The sequence below is a fragment of the Camelus ferus genome, chromosome 10, assembly GCF_009834535.1.
Source record: "Camelus ferus isolate YT-003-E chromosome 10, BCGSAC_Cfer_1.0, whole genome shotgun sequence".
NCBI lineage: Eukaryota > Metazoa > Chordata > Mammalia > Artiodactyla > Camelidae > Camelus > Camelus ferus.
In genome coordinates, this window is record NC_045705.1 from 58,442,320 (window position 1) to 58,459,983 (window position 17,664).

Consider the following 17,664-nt stretch of genomic DNA (forward strand, 5'->3'; position numbering starts at 1 on the left):
CTCTAACACAGGACTTAGCACGTAATAGGTAATTTGTGAATGTTTGTTCACTTAAAAATACCAAAAGAGCCAAAAAAGCAAAAGAAATAAAAAAGATTGATTTTTGACTTTCCAAAGTATTCCTATAGTCATCTAACAATTCAATAGGGGAATCAGGGCTGAGATTTACTTTACAAATGAGAAAAGCCTCAAAGAAGAGAAGCAACTTGCCCAGACTTTACCCTGATTCCTCACACTCCAGGCCCAATGCTCCTTCCAACATGTCAAAATGCTCACTATATTTCTTATAGCCAAGAAGATGGTCAAGGCAAGTGTAAGAAGATTCATGATTGACAAAAAGACTGTTACATGTTATAAACTAATCACTTAACACAAAAAGCACATCCTGAATAAATATGCAAATATGACACTCATCTAATGGTCAAGAGACTTGGTCTAAAATAAATAAACACACATTTAATAACACACTACTCTGGGTTATTTGTTATATAAATCACTGGGAAGAGGTACATATGATGAGAGATTACAGTATACTGTTTGTCCTTATGGAGCTCACAGTCTAATAGCACAAATGAGACCCAAATATTCAAGAGCTTAAAATATTAGTAGCAGACAAAATAAGAGAAGCAGCTTAAACTCAGAGTTCCAAATAATAAAAGAAAGGCAAGACAACAATAGTTAAAAGAATTTAACTATATACAGCTAAAAAACTACTGCAGGAATTTGGAAAAGGGAAGAAAGGATTTATTTCTACGACTGTGTTTATGTATCTTTAGTTTTCAGGTGTTTTTGTTTGCTTGTTTTTTAAGGAGGAACATGATTTACCATGAAAGCTGTGACAGAGTTTAAGAAGAGAATAGGCTTGGGGACTCATAACGGGGATGGGGAGAAGAAAGAACAATAGAAGAGGTGAAGACAGGACCAAAGACTCGAACACTCCGTCCTACATGTAGCTTCACATACCCTTCCAGCTAAATTAATCACTGTCTTCTGCTCCAAACACACTTGGTGATGATCCCATTTTAGACCTGCCTCAGGTTAGACCTAGTTATTTTTATGATTACTTCCTTCCTGGGCTATGAGCTCTGTGAAAGCAGAGGCTGTATTGTTAACCTATGGAGTTCCTCACTGGTTAATACAGAGCCAAGCAAACCATTAAGTAAATGAAATGAACCAGAGAAGTTAAGAGCTTGGTAGGCTCTCAAAGATCATTTAATTCAAGCCTTTTACTTTGCATAGAACACAGAGACCCAGTGGCTTGCTTAAAGTCACAGTGCAAGTCAGTAACCAATCCAGGACTGGACCTCAGGCCCCCAGGCTCCCAGCCAGAAGAGTGGCAGTGAGGCTGCTTTTCTACCCAAAGCACAAGAGATCTCCTCTGCTTATGGGTTAGTTCAAAGCCTACTGGACCCTTGCAATGGGAGGTCTAACACTCTGAATCAGGAGCTGCTGCATTCCAAACAGCTGAGACTCTGAGTATCAGGCCAAATCCTTTGTCTCAGGACAGAGGGCTCAGAAAAACCTGGCAGAACCACCCTTGCTAGATGCAAAGGCCCCAGGATGCTGTGGACTACAGGCCTGGGCACAGGATCAGGAAGCTTCACTGTGATGAAGCTGAAGAAAAACTGGAAGAAAAAACAAAACAAAACAAAAAAGGAGATGGCGCATAGGAGAATTAGATTCCTGTCCAACAGCACCAACACTGAGAAAACACTCTTGATGAAAAGGAAAGAGATTGTATTAGAAGCTAAAGGCTCAGAAAATGGAAGAGAGGGTAATTTCAGGACACAGGGAAGACTCCCCAGGGAAGCACCTGTCTAATTTGAGGCTTAATGGTATAGACATCACACACATAAAAAAATCAAACTAGAGACAGCATGTGATGCCAAGAATAACCCAGTCCTGAATAATGCAGCTTGAGTGACCCAAGCCTCTTCACTCTCCATTACAGCTGCTGGCCTACTCATCACCAATCTCCATCAGAATCACCTGGGATTCTTATGTAAAACAGTTTTACAAAGAATTCAATTAAAAAATGGGCAAAGAACATGAATAGACATTTCTCCAAAGAAGATACACAAATGAATAAAAGGCACATGAAAAGATTAATCATCAGGGAAATGCAAATCAAATACCATCTCACATCTTTGAGGACAGCCATAGTAAAAACAAACAAACATATACAAACCACAAAACAGAAAATAAGTGTTGGTGAGGATATAGAGAAACTGGAAACTTTGCAGACTATTTGTGGGAATGTAAAATGATGCAGACATTATGGAGGACAGCATGGAGGTTCCTCAAACAATTAAAAATATTATTAGTATATGATCCAGCAATCCCACTTCTAGGCCTAGATCCAAAAGAACTGAAAACAGAATTTTGAAAAGATATTTGCAAACTCAAGTTCACTGTAGCATTATTATACCAAGAGGTAGAAGAAACTTAGATGTCCAATGATAGATGAATGGATACAGAAAATGTCATGTATATATACAAAATATTATTATTAAGCCTTAACAAAGAAGGAAATCCTGCCATATGCTACACCATGGATAAATCTTGAGGACATTATGCTAAGTGAAATAAGCCAGTCACAAAAAGACAAGTAAATACTGCATGATCACACTTACATGAGGTATCTAAAGTAGTCAAACTCTTAGAAAACAGAATAGTGGTTGTCAGGGGCTGTTGAGGGATGGGGAGTTGTTGTTTAATGGGTATAATTTCAAGAGGAATGCACTGGAGATCTGGGGCACAACAAGGTGCATATACTACTAGTTAACACTACTGCACTGACCACTTAAAAACGGTTAAGAGGGTAAAGTTCATCTGTTTTTTTTTTTAACCTCCAAACACACACACACGTGCACGTGCGAGTTTTAGGTCTCACACCAAAACTACTAAATCAGATTGATTCATTCAACAAATATTCATTGCTTACTGTGTGCCAAGTACTACTCTAGGTACTACGGAAATAGCAGTGAACAAAAAGACAAACATTCCTGTCCTCAAAAAGCTTATGTTCTAATGAGGCAGTATCTGGGAAAGAATTTAATTCCCCATGAGGCATTTGGTATTACTAATACCCTTTTATAGATGGGAGAACTGAGGTTCAGACTAAGGAACCTGTTCAAGGTCACATGGCTTATAAATGACTGAGCCTCAAGTCAAATCTGGGACTACTGACTCCAATTTCTTTTCCACAACAGGACCCTGTTTGACCTCCATTCCTTCCTGCAGTGAAACAAGACCAATGAATCCTTTTCATATCATTTTCCCCTTGTGGCACTGAGATTTACAGATTCATTATGATTAGACAAGATTTCTGGGTTTAATGGATTAACGAAAGGAATTATAGGCACAGGCTGCGTTTTAATTTCCCACTCTCGTATGCACTCTCACCCACTGCTTCCTAATAAGAAGCTCCACACCAGGACCCCCATGTTAACTGCACGCTATGCATAGAAAACAGGAATTTATCAAGACCAACAAGCCTCAAACACCAGGAAGGAGGGGTAAATTATACATCAGAAATAAAGGCCACTGCTTCCAACAAGGCCTTTCAGGGGAAAAGCTCTGCTAGATGTGCACTGTGGGAGAACTATGATCAAAAGTTAGGTTCAACCTACTGAACCTTTCTAATCTAAACTTGGTACACAAGATCTATAGAAGATGTAATTCTTTATCTACAAAGAAGTCAGTGAATCAAAATACTTTCAACAATATTTTCTCTGCACATTTTTACCTGTTCATGAAATCTCTGTGAAAATACTAGCAGCTTTTTCCAGAAAATCATTAGTGCTGCCAGGAGCTCTGGATTCTAGCCCTCCTCTACAACTCATCAGAAAAGTCACTTCTACTCCCTGGATCCTAGTTCTCTCACCAGAAGTAGAAGCTAGCAGAGATATTCTTCAAAGGTTCCACCTTTAGCCCAAGAACATTGTATAATAAGGACACAGGATCCCTGCACCTTCACACTCAGACCCAAAATTCATTCATTCAATAAACATTTATGTAAACTAGGCACTGAAAACACAAATATACTAAATGATAAATTCATAAAAGTTTCACATAGATTGCTTTTCCTATTCACACGTATAAACATTTCAGTGTTGTATTCCTATTAAAAACAAAACCTGGTTCCAAAAAAATTCTTTTCCCCAATCACACTTAAGAGAGTTGTGAATCTTTTATTATTACATACTATACTTAAATCACCCCTCCCCCCAGGAAAAAAACCCTCTCCCTATTATGTCATAGCTCAGTTTTATTTTCCTTCTTTATATTACTCACAGCCTAAACTACTAAGTTAAGGTTTTTCCCCCACTTAATATACAGTGGGAACACCTCTAATTCTGTACATGTATTTTGCTTACAACCAACTATTAGTACCTTGAAAATATCCTTTTTTTCTTTGCATCCCCTGTAAGACCTTTTTATAATTATTTATAATCCATAACAAGAGTAATCCAAAAGACTGTAAGTGGTTCACCTTAAGATATAAAAATAAGACAGTTAAAAATGAATAAAAACCAGGGACATAGATTCTAAACCAAATGATCAAAATTCAGGCCCCATATCTGCTATATATGTACCATGTGCTTACTAGCAAGTTGTAACCTTTCTAGTAAGCTTGCTCATCTGTAAAGAAGGTACAACATCATACTGCAGAGACTCTATAAAACCCAGAAACAAATGCTGGTGAGGCTGTGGAGAAAAGGGAACCCTCCTACACTGCTGGTGGGAATGCAGTTTGGTGCAGCCACTGTGGAAAACAGTATGGAGATTCCTCAGAAGACTAGGAATAGATTTACCATATGACCCAGGAATCCCACTCCTGGGCATATATCCAGAAGGAACCCTGTCAAAAAGACAGCTGCACCCCAACGTTCATAGCAGCACTGTTTACAATAGCCAAGACATGGAAACAGCCTAAATGTCCATCAACAGATGACTGGATAAAGAAGATGTGGTATATTTATACAATGGAATACTATTCAGCCATAAAAATGACAACATAACGCCATTTGCAGCAACATGGATGTTCCTGGAGAATGTCATTCTAAGTGAAGTAAGCCAGAAAGAGAAAGAAAAATACTATGTGAGATCGCTCATATGTGGAATCTAAAAATTAATTAATTAATTAGTTAAAAAAAAAAAAAAAACAGAAACAGACTCATAGACATAGAATACAAACTTGTGGTTGCCAAGGGGGCAGGGGGTGGGAAGGGACAGACTGGGATTTCAAAATTTGTAGATACTAACAAGCATATGCATAATAGATAAACAATATTATACTGTATAGCACAGGGAAATATATACAAGATCTTGTGGTAGCTCACAGTGAAAAAAAATGTGACAATGAATATATGCATGTTCATGCGTAACTGAAAAATTGTGCTCTACACTGGAATTTGACACAACATTGTAAAATGACTATAACTCAATAAAAAAATCTTAAAAAAAAAAAACCCAAAAAACAAACCCAGAAGTTAACAGAAGCAGCAACTGTGGAACCAGGCACTATAGGCTGGAATCAAATCATAACTCCATCATGTATTAACTGTATGAATTTGGACACCTTACTCAACCTCTTTGGGTCCTGGTGTCTTCATCTGTTTCAAATGGTGATAATACCACTTTTACAGCTGATATAAAAGTTAAGTGAAATGATACATGTAAGGCACTAAGCACAGAGTCAGGCACATAGTAAATACTCAATAAAAAGTAACAGTTCATAGTAGGCATCATCTCCAGGTTATTTATGAAGACATGTTACATAAGGAGAAAAAAGGTTCCGAAGTTTAAAATGCTATGAGATGTTTGGAATGCTTATTACTATTACTCATATTCAAAGCTATGCAGCAAATTAATAAAATTGAGGAAAAAACATGTCCAAAGACAGTTGCCTTAAACAACATTTTTCTAAGTAATGTTCCCTATAGCTAGCTCCCCTTTTGCATTTCTGGCCTCCTTCCACACATCTTTAATACTGCACTAAAGCAGGAGTGGAAATGCAAGCCATGTACTTGCAACTGACAGGAAAGGTGAGGCCTGGGGTTTTTCCACCAAGTTGGGACAAAACTGTCTTGTCTCCTCCTTCTAGCCCTGCAGGCTGCTTGTGCAGGAACTGATAATCTGTAGCTGCCAGGAAAGCCAGTTTAAATTGAAGCAGCTGGTTGTGCTTCTTTGTTGTTTGTTTTTCTGATACCTCCAGAACACAATGGTGTCTGAGCCTGGCCTGCTCTGCAGGATGACAGAAGGTGTAGCCAGAACATGAAGGCAGCAGAGGACATAAAAAGGACAGGGCACAAGAAAAATACTCAAAAAGTTGGTGTAGATGATCACCAGTAAGAATTGTTTTACAGACATGTGTTGAATAGGCCAATATGTGTGCAGTCACTATAATACAAATATGTTTTACAAAAATGCATTATGATCTGTGTACATGAAGAATGTCAAAGAAAAGGCTGATCTGTATCCCTCATACAGAGTCCTAAAATATCAGAACCAGGAGAGCCTTCACACATTATCCAATCCAGTAACATTGTTATTATGGATACAAGGAAAAGAGGCTTAGTGGTGATCACATAGACAAGTCAAGGAATAGTTAAAATCAAAACCCAGGACTAGGCTGATTGTGGACTTCAGTATAAAGTATGTAGGAAGGGAATATACTAAAAACCTTATCATTTGGGAACAAATCCCCAGAGACAGCTTAAGAATCTTCAAATTTACGAATGCCTTTAACTGTAAGTGGGGGACATTCCTTAGTTAAGTAAATTACTCTCATTCACCACTGCCTCATCAAATACTTTTCAAATGCTCACTTCAGGAAAGTGGGAAATTATGACATGTCATGAACTTTTGCGGCTGCTCAAAAATATCCAGAGCTGTATATGCTTAGTTCACCAAAGTGAAATGTCTAAATAAACTCTGAATTGTAAAGGCAGAAAGTTCATTACCCAGCTGCCATCCAGTGTTCCCACAACTTATCTCTGAAGAAAGGAGCATACAAATAGAGTGGTATGGATGGAAATAAAAGTTAAATCCTCAGGTCTAACATTCTAGGCTCTTTAAAACCTAGCCCCAACCTTTACTCTCCAGCAACCCTCACTCCTTCACTAATGCTCTAGGCAAATTAGACCAGAGCTTGGCTTTTCAATTTTATTTACAGAGGAAGAGAAATGTGTGCTCTCAAACCTTGTGCTATCTCTGTAAATTCAAATCCAAACCATCTATCAGGCCCAGTTCTAGGCTCCCACCACCACGAGGCTTTCTTTAAAAAGCCCACATTAAAGGGATCTCTCCTTTTTGTTGGCTCCGAACCTTTTTCACCTTTTCTCCCAGTATTTCTCACTATCTTCCCCCCATCTTCCTCACTTAATTCAACCTGTGCTCTGGACACATCAGTGTAATTGCTTCTCTCCAAATGCAGCCAACACTCAGCACCTCTGGAGCTTGGCACTGTCTGGACAGTTTTTCCCCTGTCGAAATCATACCAATCCAGTTATAGTTTAATAGAAAGTAAACTGGACAACTTGGACTCAGAATATCTGAGTTGGAACCCCAGCTCCATCAATTCCTAGTCAAGACTAGTCAATCCCCATCCAAAACTACCTAGCTCTATTGACCAGGAAACACATCCACCATCCGTAAAATTAGATACCAAAACTGAGTGGTTACTAAGCATACTTAATAACTTAGGCTCTCTGAAGGATATAAAGGTACGTAAAAGGCATGATCTCTGCCCTCTAACAGCTTATGATGTTATGTGAGTGGGGGAAAAGGAGGTAGCAGAGCCTGGCAGGGGGAAAACTGACTAGAGTCAAGACATCAGGATCCTGGTCTTACCTGTCACAGAATTTGTGGGATCTGGATAAATATCTTTCCTTTTGTAGGTCTCAGTTTCCTTCCTCTGTAAAATGAGCAGGGGCTAGTCAGGGACTTTTAAGTGCCCTGTCAGCTTTGATATTCTGTGGAAAATAACCATAGTATTAGTCCATTCATGAGGTGAGCCAAAAGGGTGATACAGATAATGCCTAATGTAACCAGAAACAAGCTGCTGGATTCAATGGAAGCTGCTCTGTGACTGGCAGATCCAAAGGAACCTCAAAAGGAGAATGGGAAAGCTGAAGCCAAGTGATGAATGCATCTGCTGCTAGAAGGTCATGGCTAATCACAGGAATACTTCTCATTCAGAGGAAGTGTTATACAAACATTTCATTGAGTTTCCAAGGTCCCTGCCCTCACAAAGGAGCCTCGTTGACCGGAGAAGGAGAGGGATCAGTCAGGAGCCTGGCGGGAGACAACGGACAATGCCAAATGGGACACAGCCCATCCTGTCCAGAGCTGAGGTCACATACTGGGTCTTCTCAGTCTACAGATTTTTTTTCCCTTGCCAGAGCAGGTAAAGGGACAAATAGAATAGCAGGACTCCAGTACTTGAATTTTTAAGAATATGTGTTGAATCTCAAGATCTTTTAGCTAAAAACAGTTTTTGCCTTGTAGGGCTTACAAATTCCAGAGAAAAAGAAGAAATTCTTTTTGTAAGCAACTGAAATATCAACAACAGGTTTTGCAATCAGTCAGATTCAGGTTCATATCCCAGCTCAACTACTTATTATCTACATGACCCTTGGTAAGTTATTTAACATTGCTGAGCCTTAGTTTCCTCATCTATAATAATGTGACTAAGAATTTCCACCTCACAGGGTTAGCCTTTGTTAGAGTATATGTATATACTCTATATCTTTCTCTGCCATGAAACTGTCAAGAGCTTGAGAGCAGGGATTTTTAACCTATATTTGAGATCCCCTAAAACACTGCCTGGCACATAGTAGAGGCCTTAAGAAACTAGATGAATGTGCCTACCATGTGTCCAGTCCTATGCTAGGTGGTGTAAAGGGAACAAGATAATGATCATGATAATGCTGAACAAAATAATACAACACAACAGCAACAAACACATGGCATTTACTATGCGTCAGATACAATTCTAAGTCCTTTAACTCTTTCTGCTCCGATGTCACACTTATAATAAGCCGATGAGGTAATTATTATTGCCCGCACCTTGTTGATACGAAAATTGAGGCACAGAAAGATAAAATAACTCACCCAAGTCCAGAACAGGCAAATCCACAGAGAAAGAAAATTTAGTGTTTGCCAGGGACTGAGGAAAGGGGAGAATGAGAAGTGGTTGCCAAAAGGTACAAAGTTTCTTTCTGTACAATAAAATGTTTCAAATTAGATGGAAGTAGTGATTGCACAAGTTCATGAATATACTAAAAACTATAAATTGTACGCTTTTTAAAAGAGTGGATTTTGTGGTATATTAATTATATCTTAACAAAACTATTAGAAAAAAAAACTTGCAGGTCAGAGAGTTAGGAAGTGACAGACTCAGAATTCTCATTTCAAAATCAGTGCTTTGTAATGGAAAAACTATGAAAATGAATATATGTATGTATATGCATGACTAGGACACTATGCTGTACACCAGAAGTTGACACATTGTAATTTAGTGTACATCAATTAAAAAAAAATCAGTGCTTTTAACCATTATTCTATAGCATCCTCAAGGAACTTAAAAATCTAGTACTATCTAGTTATTATTACTTACCTATAATATAGATCGATAGATAAATAGATAGATAGAAAGCAAGCAAGCAAGCAAGCAAGAAAGCAAGAAAAATAGATATAGGCCTTAGAAATTGGAAAGAAAATAAGGCCGGAATTGCAGGAGTTTAATAATAATTAATTGAATTAAACTGAAAAATTAGCTCATTTATTAACTCCTGACTTCAAGGCACTGACAGTATAAAACCGTGGCTCAGACATGTTAAACTATCCTTAATGCAAGTTAGAAGGAAACATTTACTATGTAAAAATAATCTCCCTTGGGAAACATCTGTGTGAAGTAGTCTGGCAGACTCCCACAGTTTCCAGACCTCTTATAGTTAGGTAGTGTTAATAATCTGTGAACAAAGGTGACATGTCTACTTTCAAGTCAAAGTATTAAAAAACTTGTGTGCAAGCCTCCAGCTCTGGTGCAAACTCCCTCCCTACCCACCACCTCTATTCTGCAAAGACAGCCTAGAAGTCTTACATTGAAATGGTGGTATCATAAGAAAAAGCAGCATAAATACACTAGTTATCGCTTCCGTAGGACAACTGCCCTTCAGAGTCACCTGGCCTACAGTACAATTCATAGCAGCAAGAATTTGACAAATCTTTGTCGTATTAAGCCACTGAAATCTTGTGGCCAATTTGACTTAACAGCATAATTCTGCAGATCCTGAATAATATAAGTATTAATAAGAAACGAACCCAGAACATGTGAATTCAAATCTGTACTCTGCCACTTACTATTTTAGCTAAATTATTTGAACACACTGCCCCTTGATGTACTCAACTTTAAAATGGAGGTAGTAACACCATCCTCTCAAGAGTTCTTACAAAAACTAAATGAAATATATGAAAATATCTGGCACAATTCAACTGTTTTTGGGGAAAAAATGTGAGACTGAATCTGATGGTTAACTAAGAAATTCTAACAGGAGTCTATGCTGTCAAAAGCAAGAAAAGGCATACTGTTTAGGGGAAGAACTGTGTTTTAACTAGTTCAGAAAGAGCAGTTATTTGTTTCTCTAGGGGGAAAAAAAAACTACTCTTGTCTGCACAGCACCTTATATGTCCAAATGACCTCTTACATAGTGATCTTTACAAGAATCCAGAAAGGTTAAGGTTCTTACCAAAGAAAGATTAATCTAAGTCCCAAAAGCTTCATCTATACCTACTTAAGGATCAGTAGGAAGAGACAAGTGTCCTTTTAAAGTAACATAATGAAAAGATACTTACCTGTCAGCAGCTCCCTCACGACTACTTCCACATGTGAAGGAGAGGTACCATAATTCACTGCCTCAAAAGAGCTCCCTCTAGTCAATTACAGTGCCTTTTCTAAGACATTTACTCCAGGAAGGGATAATACGTCAATAGTTTCGTTAGTTTTTTGAAACCAAAGAAAACAACTATCTAATTAATAAAAGAAGGATAAGAAAAGGTGCCATTCTCAATCTATTTAATTGATAAAAGAATTCTAGTCAAAGTATGAAAAACTATAATCATTTATGATACATAAATTATAAAAGCTCATGAATACAAGGGCTCAGTGAACATATGCTGATTAATACAAAAATTTCCAGAACTGTCTTGCCCTAAAGAGGTTTATAAGTAGGAGAAATGATAAAAACTGGGCACACATAGCTACAAATTAAGGAAAAAAGTAAAAATGTCTTAAGAATATTAATAAATGAAGAATGAAACTGAAGAAATCACTTCTCACAGGATAGGTATTCATGAAAGATGGCATTATGCCTGAGTTCTAAGAATTTATATCTTAGAAAACTCCTCAAAAGCATTAGGAACTCTGGTCCTTTGAGGGAACATCACAAAGCTCTATAAAATGAACCTATAATACAAGGAGCTCTGAACTTGTTGCCAAAAGACCTAAATGTGTTCTAGCTCTGTCCTTTACCAGCTGTGTTACCTCAAAGTTACTCCTCATCTATGAAATAGGAAACAGTACTACTTGTCTTACTGGAATGTTGAAAAAATTAAATAATAGATAAATGTTTAGATGGTTGAGAAAGTACCTGACAAACTGATAGTAACACTTATCTCAAAATGAATATCCCTGGGATTAATTCCCCATTCCCATACCATGATAGAATAAATTTAAGTAATTTTCAAATTTTAAATTACTGCTGGAATTGAATGCAATTATGTTTCCAATATACCTCAAACTCGAAACCAAATTACGTTTCACCTTTTTTTAAAGAAAAAAATTTTAACTTATTTTTTTCTTGATCATTTTTTTGGGGAGAGTAGGTAATTAGGTTTTTTTGTTTGTTTGTTTGTTTAATTACAGAGGTACTGGGAATTGAACCCAGGACCTCATGCATGCTAAGCACATGCTCTACCACTAAGCTATATTGTCCCCTGTAAGTTTTACTTTTAAATGTAGATCGCTCATCCCTTTCTCTAGGCTTCTGCAGAACTTCATACAAATTTATACTACATCTTTTTTTCCCCATGATCATCTCCTCTAATAGATTTTTAGTGCCTCCAGGGCAGAGATCATGGGCAATTCACCTCTAAGTCAGTGCCTCATGGTAAATGTCTACTGGACCTCTTGTACTTTTACAGAATGCATGGTAGGAAACCCTTCATTCATTTCACTCAAAAATATTTATTGCTTTCTATATGCCTGGCAATGAATAAGACAGAAAAGGAGTTTACTGTCTAGTGGGGAAGACAGATATGGAATAAATAATTACAAGTATACTGATAATTTTTTTTAAAACTATAGATTGCTATAGGAGCTCAGAAGAGGCTAGAGCATGTGGTCACAGAAATTTCAGCGTAAGGCTCTCTCAAGATCAGGGAGTCCACATACATTTTTTTTAAAAAGCATATGAATAGTAAACAATCTCCCCATCCCAATCTGTACACCCTCACTCTTCATTCAGCTAGCCTAGAACCCAAGTCATCTGAATGTTAAAGGCTACTTCTCTTTTTACTACTCTAATGCATAGCCTTCTAAACCCAACAGAAATAGATGCTATATATCAATGGTTAAAGAACAGTGTTTATTTGGGGGATGATGAGGGAAGTCACACATATCATGATAGACTGTGCTTGCCCATTAGTTCTCTGAAAGTACACTCCTAAATGCAGAAATAAATATCTGTCCCTCAAGGAGATCAGGGGGAAACATTTCAGAAGTATCTTTTATACTGCAAAATCTTGGTCTTGGTTCAGGGATACCAACTCCTTTTTTTTTTTTTTTAAGTTATTACAGAATATTGGTTATATTCCCTGTATTGTACAATACATCCCTATAGCCTAATCTTACACCTAATAGTTTGGTCCCTCCCACACCTTCCCTACTGGTAATCTCTAGTTTGTTCTCTATAATTGTGAGTTGCTTCTTCTTGGTTTACATTCACCATTTTGTTGTATTATTTTAGATTCCACATATATGTGACAAAATACAGCATTTGTCTTTCTCTGTCTGACTTATTTTACGTAGCATAATGCCCTCCAAATCTATCCATGTTACTGCAAATGTCAGAAGTTTGTTCTTTTTATGGCTGAGTAGTATTCAATTGTGCGTACACAACACACACACCCCACATCTTCTTCCATTCATCAGCTGATGGACACTTAGGTTGTTTGCATCTCTTGACTACTATAAATAATGTGGCTACGAACATTGGGGTGCATGTATCTTTTCAAGTTAGCGGGTTGGTTTTTTTTGTTTTGTTTTGTTTTGGATATATACCCAGGAGTAGAAATGATGGGTCATATGGCAGTTCTATTTCTAGTTTTCTGAGAAACCTCCATACTGTTTTCTATGGTGGCTGCACCAATTTACATTTCCACCAACAGTGGACAAGGGTTCCCTTTGCTCCACATCCTTGCCAACATTTGTTATTTGTGGTCTTTTTGATGATAGCCATTCTGACAGGTGTGATTATCTTATTGTGGTTTTGGTTTACATTTCTGTTGATCAGCCTGATCAGCATTTCAGTTGATCTGTTGAGCATCTTTTTATGTATTTGTTAGCTATCTATACGTTTTCTTTGGGAAAATGTCTGAACAGGTCTTGTGCTCATTTTTTAAATCAGGGTGTTTATTTTTTTTTGATATTGAGTTGTATGAACTATTTATATATGCTAGATATTAATCCCTTATTTGTCATATCATTTGCAAATATTTCCTCTCATTCTGTAGGTTGTCTTTTCATTTTGTCAATGGTTTCCTTGGCTGTGGGAAGGCTTTTAAGTTTAATTAAATACCATTTTATTATTTTTGCTTTTATTTCGTGTTCTTTAGGAGCTGGATCCAAAAAAATATTGCTGCAATTTACGTCAAAGAGTGCTCTATCTATGTTTTCCTCTAAGAGTTTTATATTATTGGTCTTACATTGAGATCATTAATACATTTTGAGTTTATTTTTGTATATGGTGTTAGAGAATTTTCTAATTTCACTCTTTTACATGTAGCTGTCCAGTACCACTTATTGAAGAGACTCTTTTCTCCACTGTATATTCTTGCCTCTTTGTCATTGATTAATTGATCTTAAGTGTGTGGGTTCATTTCTGGGCTCCCTATTCTCTTCCTTTGACCCAAGTGTCTGTTTTTGTTCCAGTACTACACTGTTTTGATGACTATAGCATTGTAATGTAGTCTGAAGTCAGTGAGCACGATTCCTCCAGCTCTGTTCTTCTTTCTCAAGATTGTTTTGGCTATTGAGGATCTTTTGTTTCTATACAAATAGTGAAATTATTTGTTTAATTCTGTGGAAAATGCCATTGGTATTTTGATAGGGATTGCACTGAATGTGTAGATTGTTTTAGGTAGTACAGTCATTTTAATAATATTGATTCTCAGGGATACCAATTACTTTTTGAAATACCTGATATGACCTTGTTTTGTTTGTTTGTTTTTGGTGTGTGTGTGTGTGTGTGTGTGTGTTTTTACCATGAAGGCAGATACTGCCTTTTCAACATAAGATAGGAAACATAAGCCATTCATGTTGGGATCTATTATACAAGTACAAGATTTGGAACCATCCCTTTCAGCATGGGTCACAACTTGATAGTAAATGCCTATGAAAAAGACAGTTGACCTTAGAAGACTACTAAAAATAAATAAATAAATAAATAAATAAATAAATAAATAAATAAATAAATAAATAAATAAATAAATAAATAAATAAAATAAGGAAAAATTAAATCCAAAATAAGCAGAAGGAAAAAAAATAACAAGAATTAGAGTAGAAATCACTGAAATTGAAAATAGGAAATCAACAGAGAAAATCAAAACCAAAAGATGGTTCTTTGAAAAAAATCAATAAAATGAATAAGCCTCTAACTAGACTAAGGAAAAAAGAAAGAAGACACAAATTAGTAATATCAGAAACGAAAAAGGGACTACAAATCCCATGGAAATTAAAAAGATAATGAAGGAATATTATGAACAACTCTATGAGATATAGACACATTCCTTCAAAGACATCATCTGCCAAAACTCACACAAGAAAGAGACAATCTGAATAGACCTATTCTATTAAAGAAATAAAATCAACAATTTAATAATCTTCTAACACAGAAAGCATGAGGCCCAGATGGATTCACTGGTGAATTCTACCAAATATTTAAGAAATTATACCAATTCTCTACAATTTCTTTCAGAGTACAGAAGCAGAGAGAATACTTCCTAACTAATTCTATGAGTCCAGTATTACTCTAATAGTAAAACCAGACAAAGACAGTACAATAAAAGCTATCAGCCAATATCTCTCATGAGCATAAATGCAAAAATCCTCAACAAAATATTAGCAAATTCAATCTAAAAAAATATAAAAAGAATTATACACCATGACAAGTGAGATTTATCCCAACTATGCAGGGCTGGCTCAACATTAAAAAAATCAATTAATATAATCCATCATATTAACAGACTAAAACAGAAAAATCACATATCATAATAATAGATGCAGAATTTGACAAAATATAACTTGTATTCATGATAAAAAAAATTCTCAGTAAATTATGAAGAAAAGAGAACTTAAACTTAATAATGATCGTCTACAAAAAATCTACAGTTAACATCATAATTAATGGTGGGAAACTCAAATTTTTCCCACTACGACCAGGTACAAAGCAAAGATGTCCCTTCTCCCACTCCTTTTCAACGTCATACTGGAAGTCCTTGCTAATGCAATAAGGCAAGAAAAGGAAACAAAAATTTGGAAAGGCTGGTAAGTAAGACATAATACAGTATTTGTTCACAGATGAAATAATCAACTATGGAGGAAATCCAAAAGAACTGACAAAAACTTCCTGGAACTAGTAAGTGATTATAGCAAGGTTGCAGGATAAAAGGTTAATAATTACAAAAGTCAACTGCTTTTCTATATATTAACAATGAAAAAGCTAATTTAAAGTTAAAAACACAATATCATTTACAATAGCATCAAAAAAATGAAATACTTAGGTAGAAATCTAACAAAATGTATATAAGATCTATATAAGGTAAACTGCAATTCTGATGCATGAAATAAAAGAATAACTAAATAAATGGAAAGATATTCCATGTTTGGAGATAGGAAGATTCAATGCTGTCAAGATATTAATTGCTCCCAACTTGATCTACAGCTTCAATACAATCCGAATAAAAAGCTCAACAAGTTATTTTATAGATACTGACAAACTGAGTCCAAAGTCTATATTAAGAGGCAAAAGACCCAGAATAGCCAACACAATGCTGAAGGAGAACAAGTTGGAGAACTGATGTTATCAACTTCAAGGCTTACTGTAAAGCTATAGCAATCAAGACAGTGTGGTACAGGTGAAAGAAGAGATAAAGACATCAATGGAACAGAAAAAAGAGCCCAGAAATAGAGCCACATAAAAATAGTCAACTGATCTTTGATAAGAGATCAAAGGCAATACAAAGGAACAAAGACAGTCTCTTCAACAAATGGTGCTAGAGCAACTGTACATCCACATCCACACACAAACACAAAAATAATCTAGAAATAGACCTTGTATCTTTCACAACAATTAACTCAAAATGAATCACAGACTTACATGTAAAACACAACTATAAAACTATTAGAAGATAACATAGAAAACCTAGATGACCTTGGGTATGGTGATGCCATTTTAGATACAACACTAAAGACACAATCCATGAAAAAAACCACTGATAAGCTAGACTTGATTAAAATGAAAAACTTCTGCTCTGCAAAAGAAAATTTCAAAATAATCAGAAAACAAGATTGGGAGAAAGTATTTGCAACATACCTGATAAAGGACTATTATCCAAAACAAAGAACTCTTAAAATTCAACAACAACAAAGCAATTTAAAATGGACCAAAGGCCTTAAAAGACACCTGACCAAAAAAGATACACAGCTGGAAAAAAAGCATGTAAAAAGATGCTCCATATCACATGTCATCAGGGAAATGAAAATTAAAACAAGATACCACTACACACCCATTAGAATGACCAAAATCAAGAACAATAACACCACCAAATGCTGGAGAGGACAGGGAACTCTCAAACATATCTGGTAGGAAAGCAGCTACTTTGGAAGACAGTCTGTTGGTTTCTTTTGGGGGAGGTGGGGAATCAGGTTTTTATTTATTTACTTATTCATTCATTTTTTAATGGAGGTACTGGGGATTGAACCCAGGACCTCATGCATGCTAACCATGCATGCACTCTACCACTGAGCTATATCCTCCCTCCCATAGTCTGTCAGTTTCTTACAAAATTCAACATATTCTTACCATGTGATCCAGCAATCACACTCCTTGGTATTCAATCAAAGGAGCTGAAAATTTATGTCCACACAAGATAAGCACAAGGATGTTTATAATAGCTTTACTCATAATTGTGTAAACTTTGAAGCAACCAAGATGTCCTTCAGTAGGTGAAAGGATAAATAAACTGTAGCACATTCAAATAATGGAGTATTATTCAGTACTAAAAAAAACTGAGCTATCAAGCTGTAAAAATAAATAGAGGAAATAAACATGTATTACTAAATACATAATCTTCAAAGACTGCATACTATATGATTCC

At 36.2% G+C, this 17,664-nt stretch overlaps 1 protein-coding gene across 4 annotated transcripts in view; it reads right to left on the reverse strand.

The window, feature by feature from the left end:
- The window catches only part of FAM168A (family with sequence similarity 168 member A), a 154,875-nt gene that overhangs the window by 65,621 nt on the left and 71,590 nt on the right, over positions 1-17,664 (reverse strand). Inside the window, exon 2 of one of the 4 annotated variants that reach the window (XM_032489328.1) lies at positions 7,858-7,979. The exons of the other annotated variants lie outside the window; for them this stretch is intronic. The gene's annotated coding sequence lies outside the window, so the exon portion shown is untranslated. The remainder of the gene's footprint in view (positions 1-7,857; positions 7,980-17,664) is intronic. 4 annotated transcript variants of the gene reach the window in all.